General features: G+C 47.6%; 1 protein-coding gene across 3 annotated transcripts in view; it reads left to right on the forward strand.

Moving 5' to 3' along the window:
* The first annotated feature begins 629 nt into the window (after positions 1–629).
* Positions 630–14,202, forward strand: part of meak7 (MTOR associated protein, eak-7 homolog) — a 53,937-nt gene continuing 40,364 nt past the window's right edge. For 2 of the 3 annotated variants that reach the window (XM_068049152.1, XM_068049154.1), the window contains exon 1: positions 631–836. The gene's annotated coding sequence lies outside the window, so the exon portion shown is untranslated. Of the gene's footprint in view, positions 837–14,202 lie in introns of all 3 variants that reach the window. The other variant, XM_068049153.1, reaches the window with a different exon arrangement.

Here is a 14,202-nt window from a genome sequence, read left to right on the forward strand (position 1 = left end):
ACTATTCGGACATTCTCACCTCCCTGTCAACTTTTCGGAGACAGTTCTGTGCAAGAAGTTATCTAGGCCAGGCATGCACACATCCCTGCTAAACAGCAAAGTTAAAGTCAGATGGGATCCAAGCAGTATAAACAGAATCGAACTCGAACTGCAAATACCAATCTCAGAACTGCAGCTGCACCAGTTTAAAATAAAAGATCAGTCTGTTCAGAAACGGGGTCATTTTCTGATCCCCAAAATGAGCAAATTGCATGGTGTCACTTGCACGTAGTATTCCTGTATTACAACGGAAATGTCACAGTTCACAGTTCATTCAGAGGTCCCCCGTGTTAACTGGAATATTGACCCTTTTGTATCGACACATTTTAATCACAACATCCCGTGGAAATTGTCCCAATGATTAGATCATCAAGCACCATGCAAGTATCTGTGAAAATCTACTACTTGTTGGTTTGATGGGAATGCCTATTATAACTGATATAGCATAACTCAATGTTTGCACTCATTGTACTGCAGCCTTGGGCAAGGATAACAGCTGAGCGGAACTACCGCCTTCGCAACACTTCTTGGCGAATAGTCCCAGGATTAAAATAAATAGACATCGCTTTCTCGGTGTTGGATTGGCTTATGGTGCCGTCAATCTATTCACTTCCGCCACATTTTTCCGGTTTGTTTATGTATTTAACTGTACTGTGGTAAAGATTACGCTTAGGCTGGTTTTATTAAACGGTTGTTTTGCGCTTTGTGTCAGTATGGATCGTTCAGAAAGCCCTGCTTCCACTCCACCTCCCATTGACTGATAAGCCTCCTGTGTGAGAAAGGTCGCAGCAGTTACCGTAAGTATGTTTTCTGCAGGGTTGCCGAATAAGAAGTGCTTATTATTCTAAGGAATGTATATCCTGTACGGGGAGTGTTGTTGACCCTATTGCATTATTTTTCAGTAATGTCACCTCTTATCAAATTTCCATGATACTGTGAAACACTTGCTTATGCTCTGTGATATCCGATCTTCCTCTGGATACTTGAGCACATCCAAAACTGCTGCCCATATTCTAACTTGCACCAAGTCCTGTTCACCCATCAGCTCGTGCCCTACATTGGCTCCAGCAACACCACAAATTTATAATCCTCAGTATTGTTTAGATTCCTCCATAGCCTTGCCCCATCCTATCTCTATAACCCCCTCCTGCCCTACAACCGGGGCGGCGCAGTGGTTAGCACCGCAGCCTCACAGCTCCAGCGACCCGGGTTCAAATCTGGGTACTGCCTGTGTGGAGTTTGCAAGTTCTCCCTGTGTCTGCGTGGGTTTCCTCCGGGTGCTCCGTTTTCCTCCCACAGCCAAAAGACTTGCAGGTTAATAGGTGAATTGGCCATTATAAATTGCCACTTGTATAAGTAGGTGGTAGGGGAATAAAGGGACAAGTGAAGATGTGGTAGGAATATGGGATTAGTACAGGATTAGTGTAAATGGGTGGTTGATGGTCGGCACAGACTCAGTGGGCTGAAGGGTCTGTTTCAGTGCTGTATCTCTAAATCTAAAATCTAAATCTAAACTCTGTGTTCCTCCAATTATGCTCTCTTGAGCGTCCCTGATTTTCATTGGCGGCTGTGCCTTCAACTGTCTGGACCGGTAGTCTCAGTTATTTTTTTCTTTCGTTTCATGGGATGTGAGCGTCACTGGGTTGCCCAACCCTAATTGCCCCTGAGAAGGTGGTGGCGAGCTGGCTTCTTAAAAGTGTCATCTGCAGGCCGCGAGGGTGCTCAAGGTGGTCCACGCGTTGGTCCAAAATGAAAACTACCGACGTACAACGCCATGGCTGAGGCCATACGAGAGAACAGGCCAGAACCCCCATCCCCATCACTTCTGTAACATTACACAACAAAACCAGCTCCCATATGCATGGCACGTGTCGCCATAAGCACGAGTAACAACAGTGTAGTTTTATAAGCAAGATTTATGTTACTGTTACAATGTACATCTGCAAGATTGGATTTTTATCATGAGGCTGAAAACAAAGAGGAGGAATGGGCTGAATGTGGAGCCTGCCATGATACTGAAACTCTCCAGCTTGGAACCAGACATCACCACATGTCTTATCAAAAGCAACACCGTTCTTCCCATTAATTCTGATGAGTCATTTTGTGGTGACAAATGAAAGCGGGTGGGGTAGGACTGGTAGGTGGTCCGAGGGGGCCTTTCCTCCATCTAAGTGTCCGGGTGTGCAAAGGTTTGAGAACCACTGATCTAGACTCTAGACTTTGGAATTCCACCTCTAAACCTCTCTGCGTCACTTTCTTCTCCATTTTAGACACTACTTTAAAGCCTCCCTCATTGGCCAAACTTTGGAGACCTGTCCCAACATCTCCTTATGTATCTCGGTGTCCAACTTTGTCTGATAACACTGCTTTGACGCACCTTGGGTTGTTTTCCACAATAAATGTGCTATATAAATCCAAATTTTTTATTTGTTTGTGGGATGTGAGTGTCGCTAGCAAGGTCAGCATTTATTGCCCATCCCTTATTGCACTTGAGAAGCTGGTGGTGAGCTACCTTCTTACAGCTGCCTGCTGCAGTCTGTGTGGTATATGTACTGTGCTGTTAGGTAGGAAGCTCCAGGATTTTGACCCAGCAACAATGAGGCTATATTTCCAAGTCAGAATGGTGTGTGGCTTGGAAGGGAACTTGCCAGTGGTGTTGTTCCAACGTGCCTGCTGCCCTTGTCCTTCTAGGTGGTAGAGGTTGTGGGTTTGGAAGGTTTTGTCGAAGGTGGTGAGTTGCTGCAGATGGTACACACTGCTCCCATAGTGCAACAGTGGCAGAAGCAGTGAATGGGGTGCCAATAAAGTGGGCTGCTTTGTCCTGGATGATGTCGAGCTTCTTGAGTGTTGTTGGAGTTGCACCCATCCAGGCAGATGGAGAGTATTCCAATCACGCTCCTTACTTGTGTCTTGTAGATGATGGACAGGCATTGGGGAGACAGGAGATGAGTTACTTGCTGCAGAATTCCCAGCCTCTGACCTGCTCTTGTAGCCACAGTATTCATGTGGTTCATCCAGTTGAGCCAATCAATTTTGACTCCCAGGATCAAATCAAAGAATAGTACAGTGCAAGAGGCTATTCAGCCCATCTAGTCTGCACTGGCTCTTTTGAAGAGCAATTCAGTTAGTCCCACTCTACTGCACTTTCCTCATCCCTCCAATATTTTTTTTCTGCTTTGAGTTTTTATCCATTCCCATTTGAAAGCTGCTATTGAATCTGTTTCCATGCACCCTCTCAGGCAGTGCATTTAAGGAATGATGTGAATGCATTGGAGGCAGTACGGAGAAGGTTTACTCGACTAATACCTGGAATGGGTGGGCTGTCTTATGAGGAAAGATTGGACAGGCTAGGCTTGTATCCGCTGGAATTTAAAAGCGTAAGAGGCGACTGAAACATATACGATCTTGAAAGGTCTTGACAGAGTGGATGTGGAAAGGATGTTTCACCTTGTGGGAAAATCTCGACCTAGGGGGTCACTGTTTAAAAATAAGGGGTCGCCCATTTAAGACCGAGATGAGGAGAAGTTTTTTCTCTGAGGGTCGTGAGACTTTGGAATTCTCTTCCTCAAAAGGCTGTGGAAGCAGAGTCTTTGAATATTTTTCAGGCAGAGGTAGATAGATTCCTGATAAGCAAGGGGGTGGAAGGTTATTGGGGGTAGGTGGAAATGTGGAGTAATTAATTCAGCCATGAATTTATTGAATGGTGGAGCGGGGTTGAGTGGCTTAGTCCTGCTCCTAATTCGTATGTTCCAAATCCTAACCACTCGTTGCTTCAGGTTTTATTTGTAAACATTTCATGAATTCAAGAACATTAGTATTGAATGCTCTTTGATAGGGAGATTAAACATATTTGTTTTCTCATGTATGTTGATGGGGATTCAGCGATGGTAATTTCATTGAATGTCAAGGGGAGGTGGTTAGACTTTCTCTTCTGGAGCTGCTCATTGCCTTGTGCGGTGCAAGTGTTACTTGCTGCTTAACAGCTCAAGCCAGAATTCTCCAGCTGTTGTTGCACGTGGGCACAGACTGCCTCTTTATCTGAGATGTTGCAAATGGAACTGAACACTATGCAATCATCAGCGAACATCGCTGCTTCTGACCTTTTATGATGTAGGAAAGATCATTGATGAAGCAGCTGAAGAAGGTTGGGCCTAGGACACTACCCTAAGGAACTCCTGCAGTGATGTCCTGGGCCTGAGATGATTGACCTCCAACAATCACAACCATCTTCCTTTGTGCTAGGTATTGTTGTAATGGTAATGTACAATTGCGGGAAGATTATATCGTAATGAGACAATATTTTGGGTTGCAACATGCTCCTCTGGGTGTAATAATTAAGAAAGAAGTTTGCTGCAGTGTTGTGACATTTTGGGCTGAATTTTCAGGCCCCGCTGAGGGTGGCAACGGAGGCAGATGGGCCCGAAAATACCTGCGCCGGCCAGCGTGTCAGTTTGGCAATAATAAAAACAAGAAATGCTGGAAATACTCCGCAGGTCTGGCAGCATCTGTGGAGAGAGAAGCAGAGTTAACGTTTCGGGTCAGTGACCCTTCTTCGGAACTGGCAAATGTTAGAAATGTCAAAGGTTATAAGCAAGGAAAGTGGGGGTGGGGCAAGAGATAACAAAGGAGAAGGTGTAGATTGGACAAGGCCACAGATTAGCTGACCAGAAGGTCATGGAGCAAAGGCAAACAATATGTTAATGGTGTGCTGAAAGACAAAGCATTAGTACAGATAGGGTGTTAACGGACTGAAGATTAAACAGCAGCAAGTACAAATATGAAAACCAACAGTGGGTAAGCAAACTGAACAAACTAAGATGAAATAAAATAAACATACAAAAAAAAATGTAAAAAAGAAAAAAATAACTGAAAATAAAAGTAAAATGGGGGGGGGCCCGTCATGCTCTGAAATTATTGAACTCAATGTCAGTTTAGCGATGCCATTCCTGTCACCAGCAGTGTTCACCAGGGCATTGAGAGAGTGGGACAGTGATCCTGTCCACTTGCAGATTGAGTCCATTTGAAGTTGTTAAAGAGCTCATTATGAGCTCATACGAACATACGAATTAGGAGCAGAGATAGGCCACTCGGCCCTTCGAGCCTGCTCCACCGTTCAATAAGTTCATGGCTGAATTGATTACTCCACATTTTCACCTATCCCTGATAACCTTCGACCCCCTTGCTTATCAAGAATCTATCTAGCTCTGCCTTAAAAATATTCAAAGACTACTTCCACTGCCTTTTGAGGAAGAGAATTCCAAGACTCAAGACCCTGAGAAAAAATTCCTCCTCATCTCTGTCTTAAATGAGCGACCCCTTATTTTGTTGAAGAGAGGTGTTGAAATTTTCACACTGGTGCACGGGTTGCTCCTGCTATCTGAAGCTGACCAGCTGAAGGGAGGCCGGTACGGAATGCGGAGCCAGTCATGGCCGCCCGAGGGAATTGCCTCTGCCCCGTAAAGTGTCAGAGTTGCAGAGGGGAACTCAGCCTTTGGGAAAGAGGTGCCCTTGGCATGGTGCAGGTGGTGGGGACAGTGGGCAGTAAGTGAATGAGCAGTGCAGGGGGTTGTCACCCTTTGGGCAGAAAAGGGGGCATGGATGCCCAAGGACAATAGGACGGGCACCCGTGCACAAGGAAGGCTGCAGCTGGCAACAGGGGCATGACTGTCAGATTTTGGGTCTTGTGGCGATGAGCAGCAATATCTGCAGGAAGGGCAGAACTCCAAGCATCAGGAGGGCATGGGAGAGGAAATGGGGCAGGAAGGCAATGGCCACCATACCCTCAACATGGCATCTACTGCCGAAGATGGAGCTACCTGGGGATGACTGAGACCCAGTACCGCAGGGGAGTTTTTTTTTTCATTTCCAAAATATACTTTATTCATAAAAATCTGTAAATAAAAAAAAAAAGTGACAAAACAGTTCCAAACAGCACCAAGTCAAAAAATACAAAGAGTGCAAAGGAGATCAGTTTCCTTCAATACAGGAGTGAATTGCCTCACAACCCTTCCATTTCATTTTTCATACCATATACATTTTACAGCAAACAAAAATTTTCCGGATACTGTTCGAGGAGTTTTCCATGGATCCAGCCCCTCAGTTCAGCTTGGTGGACGGACCTTACACAGTGGTCCTTCCCCATTGAGCCTTTACTGCCACTGCCCAAAGCTTCGGTGCCTCCCTCAGCACGTAGTGCTGGACCTTGGAATGTGCCAGTCTGCAACATTTGGTCGTGGACAACTCTTTGGGCTGGAAGACCAGAAAGTTTTGGGCAGACCAAAGGGCACCTTTCGCTGAATTGATAGACATCAACTACTGCTGGAGGACTATCTCGGTGTGCGTCCCTGGGAACAGCCCGGAAAGCACAGACTCCTATGTTACAGAGCTGCTTGGGATGAACCTCGACAAAAACCACTGCATCCCTTTCCACACCTGCTTTGCAAAGACACATTCCAGAAGGAGGTGGGCAACCGTCTCTTCCCCACCACAGCCACCTCGAGGGCATTTTGCGGAGGGGGTGAGACTTCGAGCGTGCAGGAAGGATCTGATGGGGAGGGCTCTTCTCACCACCAGCCAAGCTACTTCTTGGTGCTTGTTTGAAAGTTCTGGTGATGAGGCTTTCCGCCAAATGACTTTGGCAGTCTGCTCGGGGAACCATCCAAAAGGATCCACCATCTCCTTTTCCGTATGGCCTTGAGGGCATTCCGTGCAGACCACTGCCTGATGGATTGGTGGTCAAAGGTGTTTTTCCACAGAAACTATCTCTCGAAGGATAGGTGGTACGGCACAGTCCAACTGCATGGAGCGTTCCGCGGCAATGTGACCAGGCCCATTCTTCGCAAGACTTGGACAGATAGAACCTCAGCACGTAGTGACACTTGGAGTTTGCATCCTGGAGGTCTACACACAGCTTAATGCAGCCACACACAAAGGTGGACATCAAGATGAGGGCGATGTTGGATACATTTTTTCTGCCCTTATCCAGAGGTTTGAACATCGTGTCCCTCCAGACCCGGTCCATTTTGGATGCCCGGATGAAGCGGAAAATGGCTCGGGTGACCGCCACAGCGCAGGGGTAGGGTATGGGCCAGACCTGCGCCATGTACAGCAACAACGTGAGTGCCTCGCACCTGATGACCAGGTTCTTGCCCATAATGGAGAGAGATCGCTACTCCCACATGCTCAACTTATGTGTACCCTAGCTACTCGCTCTTTCCAGGTTTTGGTGCATGCCCCGGCCCTTCCGAACCATATCCCCAGCACCTTCAGGTAGTCTGAGCTAACAGTGAAGGGGACAAAGGATCGGTCAGTCCAGTTCCCAAAGAACATGGTCTCGCTCTTGCTGTGGTTAACTTTGGCTCCCGAGGCCAGTTCGAACTGGTCGCAGATACTCATCAGTCTCCGCACAGACAGCGGGTCCAAGCAGAAAACGGACATCATCCATGTACCGGGAGGTTTTAACCTGAGTGCCTCCACTGCCTGGGATTGTCACCCCTCGTATGCTCGCATCCTTCCTAATAGACTCAGCAAAGGGTTCAAGACAGCAAACAACCAGGATAGGGGAGAGAGGACAGCCCTGTCTGACTCCAGATTGGATCGGGAAACTTTCTGATACCCATCCATTGAGACTGCGCTACTGATGTTTGTGTAGAGCAGTTTGATCCAATTGCAGATTCCCTCCCCAAACCCCATTTTGGAAAACACGTCCATCATGTAGGTGTGCGATATCCTGTCAAAAGCCTTCTCCTGGTCCAGGCTGATGAGGCAGGTGTCCACCCTCCTGTCCCGTACATAGTCTCGCGCTACTCAGGGATACGATCGCCTATCTGAGATCTTCCTACAGGTCTGATCAGGGTGAATCACCAACTCCAGAGCAGACTTGACTCGACTGGCTATGACTTTTGACAGACTCTTGTAGTCAGCATTAAGCAGTGAGATGGGCCGCCAATTTCTGATTTCTGCCCTCTCCCCCTTCCGCTTGTAGATGAGGGTGATGATGCCTTTCCTCATCGATTCTGACATGCTTCCGGCCAGGAGCATAGAGTCATAGAGTCGTACAGCATAAAAACAGGCCCTTCATCCCACCGCCTCCATGCCGACCATAATGCCTATCTATGTTATCTGTCCACCTTCCTGCATGAATTCCATATCCCTCTATGCCTTGCTCATTCAAGTACCTGTCCAGATGCCTCTTAAATATCGCTACTGTTCCTGTCTCCACCACCTCCTCTGGTAGCTCGTTCCAGATACCCACTATTCTTTGTGTGAAAAATTTACCCCTTTGATCTCCTTTAAACCTCCTCCCTCTCACCTTAAATCTATGCCCTCTAGTTTTAGTCACCCCTACCATGGGAAACAGACTCAGGCTATCTACCCTATCTATGCCTCTCATAATTTTATATACCTCTATCATGTCCTCTTAGCCTCCTTCGCTCCAAGGAAAACAGACCCAGCCTATCCAATCTCTCTTTGTCACTCAAGCCCTCCAAACCAGGCAACAACCTTGTGAATCTTTTCTGCATCCTCTCTAGCTTAATCACATCTTTCCTGTAGTGCAGCGACCAGAACTTCACACAGTACTCCAAATGCGGCCTAACCAACGTCATGTACAACTGTAACATGATGTTCCAACTCTTGTACTGAATGCCTCGGCTGATGAAGGCAAGCATGCCATACACCTTCACCACCCTGTCTACCTGTGTTGCCACTTTCAGGGAACTCTGTACTTGCACCCCAAGGTCAACTGCTCAACAACACTCCCCAGGGCCCTGCCATTCACTGTATATGTCCTGCCCTGGTTTAACTTCCCAAAATGCATCACTTCATACACGTCTGCATTAAATTCCATTTGCCACTCCCTTGCCCACTTTCCCAGTTTATCTATATCCTGTTCTAACCTTAGACAACCTTCTTCACTGTCCAATATACCACCCATATTGGTGTTATCTGCAAACTTACTAATCAGGCCCCTTACATTCACATCCAAGTCATTAATATATATGACAAACAACAGAGGGCCCAGCACCGATCCCTACGGCACACCACTGGTCACCGGCCTCCAATCTGAGAAACAACCCTCCACTACCACCCTCTGCCTCCTATCACCAAACCAATTTTGTATACTCTCGTATGCTTCCAGCAGGTCCGAGCCAACCCAGTCCCACAGGGCCAAATACAACTCAACCGGTAAGCCATCGCTTCCGGGAGTTTTACTCTTCTGAAAGGACTTGACTGCCTTTGTCAGCTCATCCAGAGTTAGCGGCTTGTCCAGTCTCTCCCTTGTCATGTCATCTAAGACCTCTGTGATATATGACAGGAAGGACTAGGATGCTCTGTTGTCTGTGGGCTTCATGTCATATAGCCCAGCATAAAAGGATTAGCTGATCCTTTAGTATGTCGGACTGTGAAGACGTTACCGAGCCATCTTTTTCCTTCAGGCTTCTGATCACACAGCTCTCTGTACCTTTTGGAAGAATTGACGTGAGCAAGTCTCATCCCGCTCAATGGAGTGGACTCTGGACCGGAAGATGATCTTGGAGGCCTCCGTGGCAAAGAGCGAGGCCTGCTGGCTCTTCACCTCATGGAGGTCCTCCTTGACCTCGACCCCCGTCGACTGCAGCCGGAGCTGATTTTGCGTACTTTTCTGGCGTCGGGACATTTCTCTCTCGCTCTCTCGCTCTCACTCTCTCGCTCGTCCTCCAACCTTTGTAATCCCTTTTGAGTTCCTCAACATTCTCTGGGGTTAGCAGTGTAGCATTGAGCTTCCATGTCCCCCTACCAACCCACAGGTCGTCCTGTAAGGGACAGTCGGCCAGTAAGAGGCAATGGTCGTAGAAGAACACCAGCTTGACGTCGGTGGATCTGACTGTGAAAGCACGGGACGCAAACAGGAAGTCAATCCTGGAACGGGCAGAGCCGTCCGTTCTTGACCATGTGGACCTACGCTGCGCTCCGTCTGCAGGTTTCCTGAAGACGTCGTGCAGTTTGGCATCTTTTACTGTTTACATTAGGAATCTGGACGTAGCATCCAGTTTGCTGTCGTCTCTGCCGGATCGTCCAGCTGCATCGATGGGCGGCGCAGTGGTTAGCACCGCAGCCTCATCGCTCCAGGGACCCGGGTTCAATTCTGGGTACTGCCTGTGCGGAGTTTGCAAGTTCTCCCTGTGACCACGTGGGTTTTCGCCGGGTGCTCCGGTTTCCTCCCACCGCCAAAGACTTGCAGGTGATAGGTAAATTGCCCCTAGTGTAGGTAGGTGGTAGGGAATATGGGATTACTGTAGGTCGGCACAGACTCGGTGGACCAAAGGGCCTGTTTCAGTGCTGTATGTCTAAATAAAAAATAAATAAATGCAGTTGAAGTCACCGCCTCGGATGACAGGCTTGGACGTCGCCAGCAGCAGTGGGAGCTGCTGGAAGACCGTCAGTCGCTCGCTGCATTGAACTGGGGCGTACACATTGATCAGCCGGAGTGGAGCATTGTTGTACATTACATCTGCTACGAGGAGGCTACTGCTCACCACCTCCTTTAACTTCGGAGACGGTGAAGTTACCTCCCCGCAGCAGAATACCCAGACCGGAGGAATGGGAATCATTACCCCCTGACCAGATCGATGGCCCGTGGGACCACCATCGCAACCATTGCCTGTAGGTGCTGACGTGTGGTATTCCACACTCCTGCAGAAACAGTAGGTCGGCTTTGACCTTGGCGAGGTAGTCCAGGGTTGAAACACATCACGTAGTGGATTTAATGCTACGCACATTAATTGAAGCAGTCCTTCTATCCATTTTTTAAAAAAAGGTTAGTTGTTGCTTCCCATACCATTTGTCCTCACTAGTCCCAGACCTTCAGGATGTTCCTGCATACCCATAGTGCACGCAAGCTGTTCCACGATCGTTGGGCTCAGAAACCCCTCCTGGTTTCTTCTGCTGGGGTGACCGGGTGGTGGTGGTCCTGGCAGCAAGGATTGGGCTGCCCTCTGCTGTTCTCCTCTGTTCCTCCTCAAACATCACTGCACCCAGTTTCCCGGAGCTGGGGTGCACCAGACGTGTCTTTCCTCTCGGTGTCCCAGAGCTGGGAAGCGCCGGGCATGTTGCTAGGTTTGGTGCTTTGGGTTTGGGGTGCTCTGGGCCCATCGCAGCTTCCAGTGCCTGGGGCTGGGGGACTTTATCTTCCAGGTCCTTTGAGTTCTGCCACCTCTTTTTGAAGGTGCCGTTGTTCCGGCACTTCCTCGTCCAGTGAAGAGGAGCTGCTGTAGTCTGTCTCAAGATAGTAGCCTCCTCTTGCCACTGGTTTGGGTGGTGGCCTGTGCCGCAGGGGACTATGACTCTGCAGGCCACAGACACCTGGGCCCGTGTTGCTGAAGACCTCGCAGCACTGGTCGCCATGCCCTGCCGGTAGCCATCAAAGTCACTGTAGCCTTAAACTTCACTTTTTGCTCCTTCCAAGGATCAGCTGCGGACTTTAGTGCCATTTCAAACAGCTACACCCTACTGCGTTTCTCTTTGCCAGGGTTTGACAGTACACTCATTTCATGACGGATGCAGCCTTGAAGGCACTGGGGTTTTAAAAAAAAAAATCCTTTTCATGGGATGTGGGTGTCGTTGGCAAGGCCAGCATTTGTTGCCCATTCCTAACTAACCTTGACAATTGAGTGGCTGAGAGTAGAGTTAAGAGTCAACCACATTGCTGTGGGTCTGGAGTCACATGTAGGCCAGGTAAGGATAGCAGATTTCCTTCACTAAAGGATATTAGTGAACCAGTTGGGTTTTTACAACAATTGATAGTTTCATGACACCATTTCTGAGATTAGCTTTCAATTCCATTTCTTTAAATTAATTAATTGAATTTAATTCATCACCATTGCTGGATTTCCCCTAGGTGGAGGGCATCATCAGTTGCACCCATGTGGCCATCAAGGCACCCAGCGACCGCCCAATCAGATTCATAAATAGAAAGGCCTTCTACTCCCTCAACACTTCAACTAGTTTGTGACCACAAGAGCTTCTTCTGTGTGTGCACTTGCTTTACTGGCAACCATGACTCTTTCATCCTCTGACAGTCCAGTCTGCATCAGATCTTCACTCCAGCCCCAAAGTCTATGGATTAATTCTAGGGGAGAAGGGATATCCCTTGAAGCGATGGCTACTCACACCTCTGCAAGGGCCCCAGACAGAGGCACAGAAGCGATACAACCAATGCCACCTGTTCAGTAGGACAGCCATTGAGCAGGCCATTGGGCCTCTGAAGATGTGATTCTGGTGTCTGGATCGGTTCGGTGGTGCCCTCCCATACCCTCCTACAAGAGTCTTAGTCATTGTGGTGGTCTGCTGCGCTCTTCGTAACATGGCCCTCCAGAGAGATGTGGACCTTGAGGATAGTGAAGCCCTGGAAGGAGACAGCTCATCGGAGAAAGAAGAGGGGCAGGGGGTGAGAGTGAAGGAGGTAGAAGGAGCTGGTGCTGAACAGAGAGGTGTCCCTGCTGCATTATGAGGTGGTCAGGTATAGCTTGGGGCATAAATGGCTTGTGAGGATGCCGTGAATGTCATGGATCTCTTAATTCAGGAGTTCAAATTTGCCACTTGCAAGCTTCCAACATGAAATAAGTTTGACTGTTTTAAACTGGATCCTAGTGGACATGGGTCTACTGCACAATGTAACTCATAATTTGGGCCTGATTGGATGGCTGGATGGAAATTGAAAGACCTATGATGGTGCAGTGAGAATCCTTGCTTGAGATTGACATTCTATGGGCTTTTGCACTGTGAATTCCTTTTGGCAAACTATCCAAAAGATTCAGCATCTTCTACAGGGGATCTGGGATCTATGTGAACAGGGCAAGCAACTGTGGTTAAGGAGATACAATCAACTTGAAGAATTGTTAATGAGCAACGCAGAGTCTGAACGAGAAAGTATAAATTTGAATTTAATATCCTATGTCAAATCAGGTACAGAAAACAATAGGGGGGGGGGGAAATTGGAATAAGGGAGAGATGAAAGAGACAGAAAACGTTTGTAAAAATGTTTTTAAGTTTATTTATATTTTATTAACTCTCGAACAATAGTTTTAAAATTTGACAGAATGAGAGTCCCCATTTGTTGAAGTTAATTTTCAGTGCCATAGAGGTTGTTTGGTAATTAAGACTTAGCATGATAAGAAAAGCGTACTTCCACTGGAATGGACAAGGCTTAACTTTGTCCTAGCATGTTAGTGCGTATATCACTAAACCAGGTGCTGAGACACCATTATCACACCGCTTTTGGAGCAGCAACTCCTCTCTGACCTCAGCAACCTCCTGATTTACCTGTTTAACTGTGCATGTGTAATTACTGGAAGTTGCTGTTTGATTTGCATTTTATGATGGTGAGCACTGTCACCCTCACTATTATTCTTACTGCCAAATCCTGCCTATGGTTGGGGGAGAGAAGCTTCACATTGTTCAGCATCTGAAAATATTGGGAGCCAAAGCAGAAAAATGTTTCATTTTTGAACGCTGACCTCTCTATCTTCAGAACTATTTAGAACATAATCAAAATGTTAAGATGCAAATTAAAAAAGCAAGTAACTGCTTAATTAAATAAGCAACAAACAACTCAGCAAGTCAGCCAGCATCTTTAGAGAGCATATCAGTTCCAGTGCATTGATGCAAAACCTTTTTTTTTTCATTTGTCCGTGGGATGTGAGCATCACTGGCCAGGCCAGCATTTATTGCCCATCCCCAATTGCCCTTGAGAAGGTGATGGTGAGCTGTCTTGTTGAACTGCTCCAGTCCGTGTGCTGTTGGTACACCCTCACTGCTGTTCGGGAGTTCCAGGATATTGACCCAGCGACAGTGAAGGTGTCAAGTGATATAGTGCCAAGTCAGGATGGTGTGTGATGTGGAGGGGAACTTGCAGAAGATAGTGTTGTTCACATGCACCTTGTCCTTCTAGGTGGTAGAGGTCACAGGTTTGGAAGGTGCTGTTGAAGGATCCTTGGCAAGTTGCTGCAGTGCATCTTGTAGATGGTACACACTGCTGCCACTGTGCACCAGTGGTGGATGGAGTGAATATTTAAGGTGGTAATTGGGGTGCCAAGCAGGCTGTGTTGCCCTGGATGGTGTCAATCTTGGGTGTTGGAACTGCAGTCATCCTGCATGGTCCTGTGGATCCCAAAGTGAGCATCA

The sequence above is a fragment of the Heterodontus francisci genome, chromosome 17 (genome assembly GCF_036365525.1).
Source record: "Heterodontus francisci isolate sHetFra1 chromosome 17, sHetFra1.hap1, whole genome shotgun sequence".
Classification (NCBI taxonomy): Eukaryota; Metazoa; Chordata; class Chondrichthyes; order Heterodontiformes; family Heterodontidae; genus Heterodontus; species Heterodontus francisci.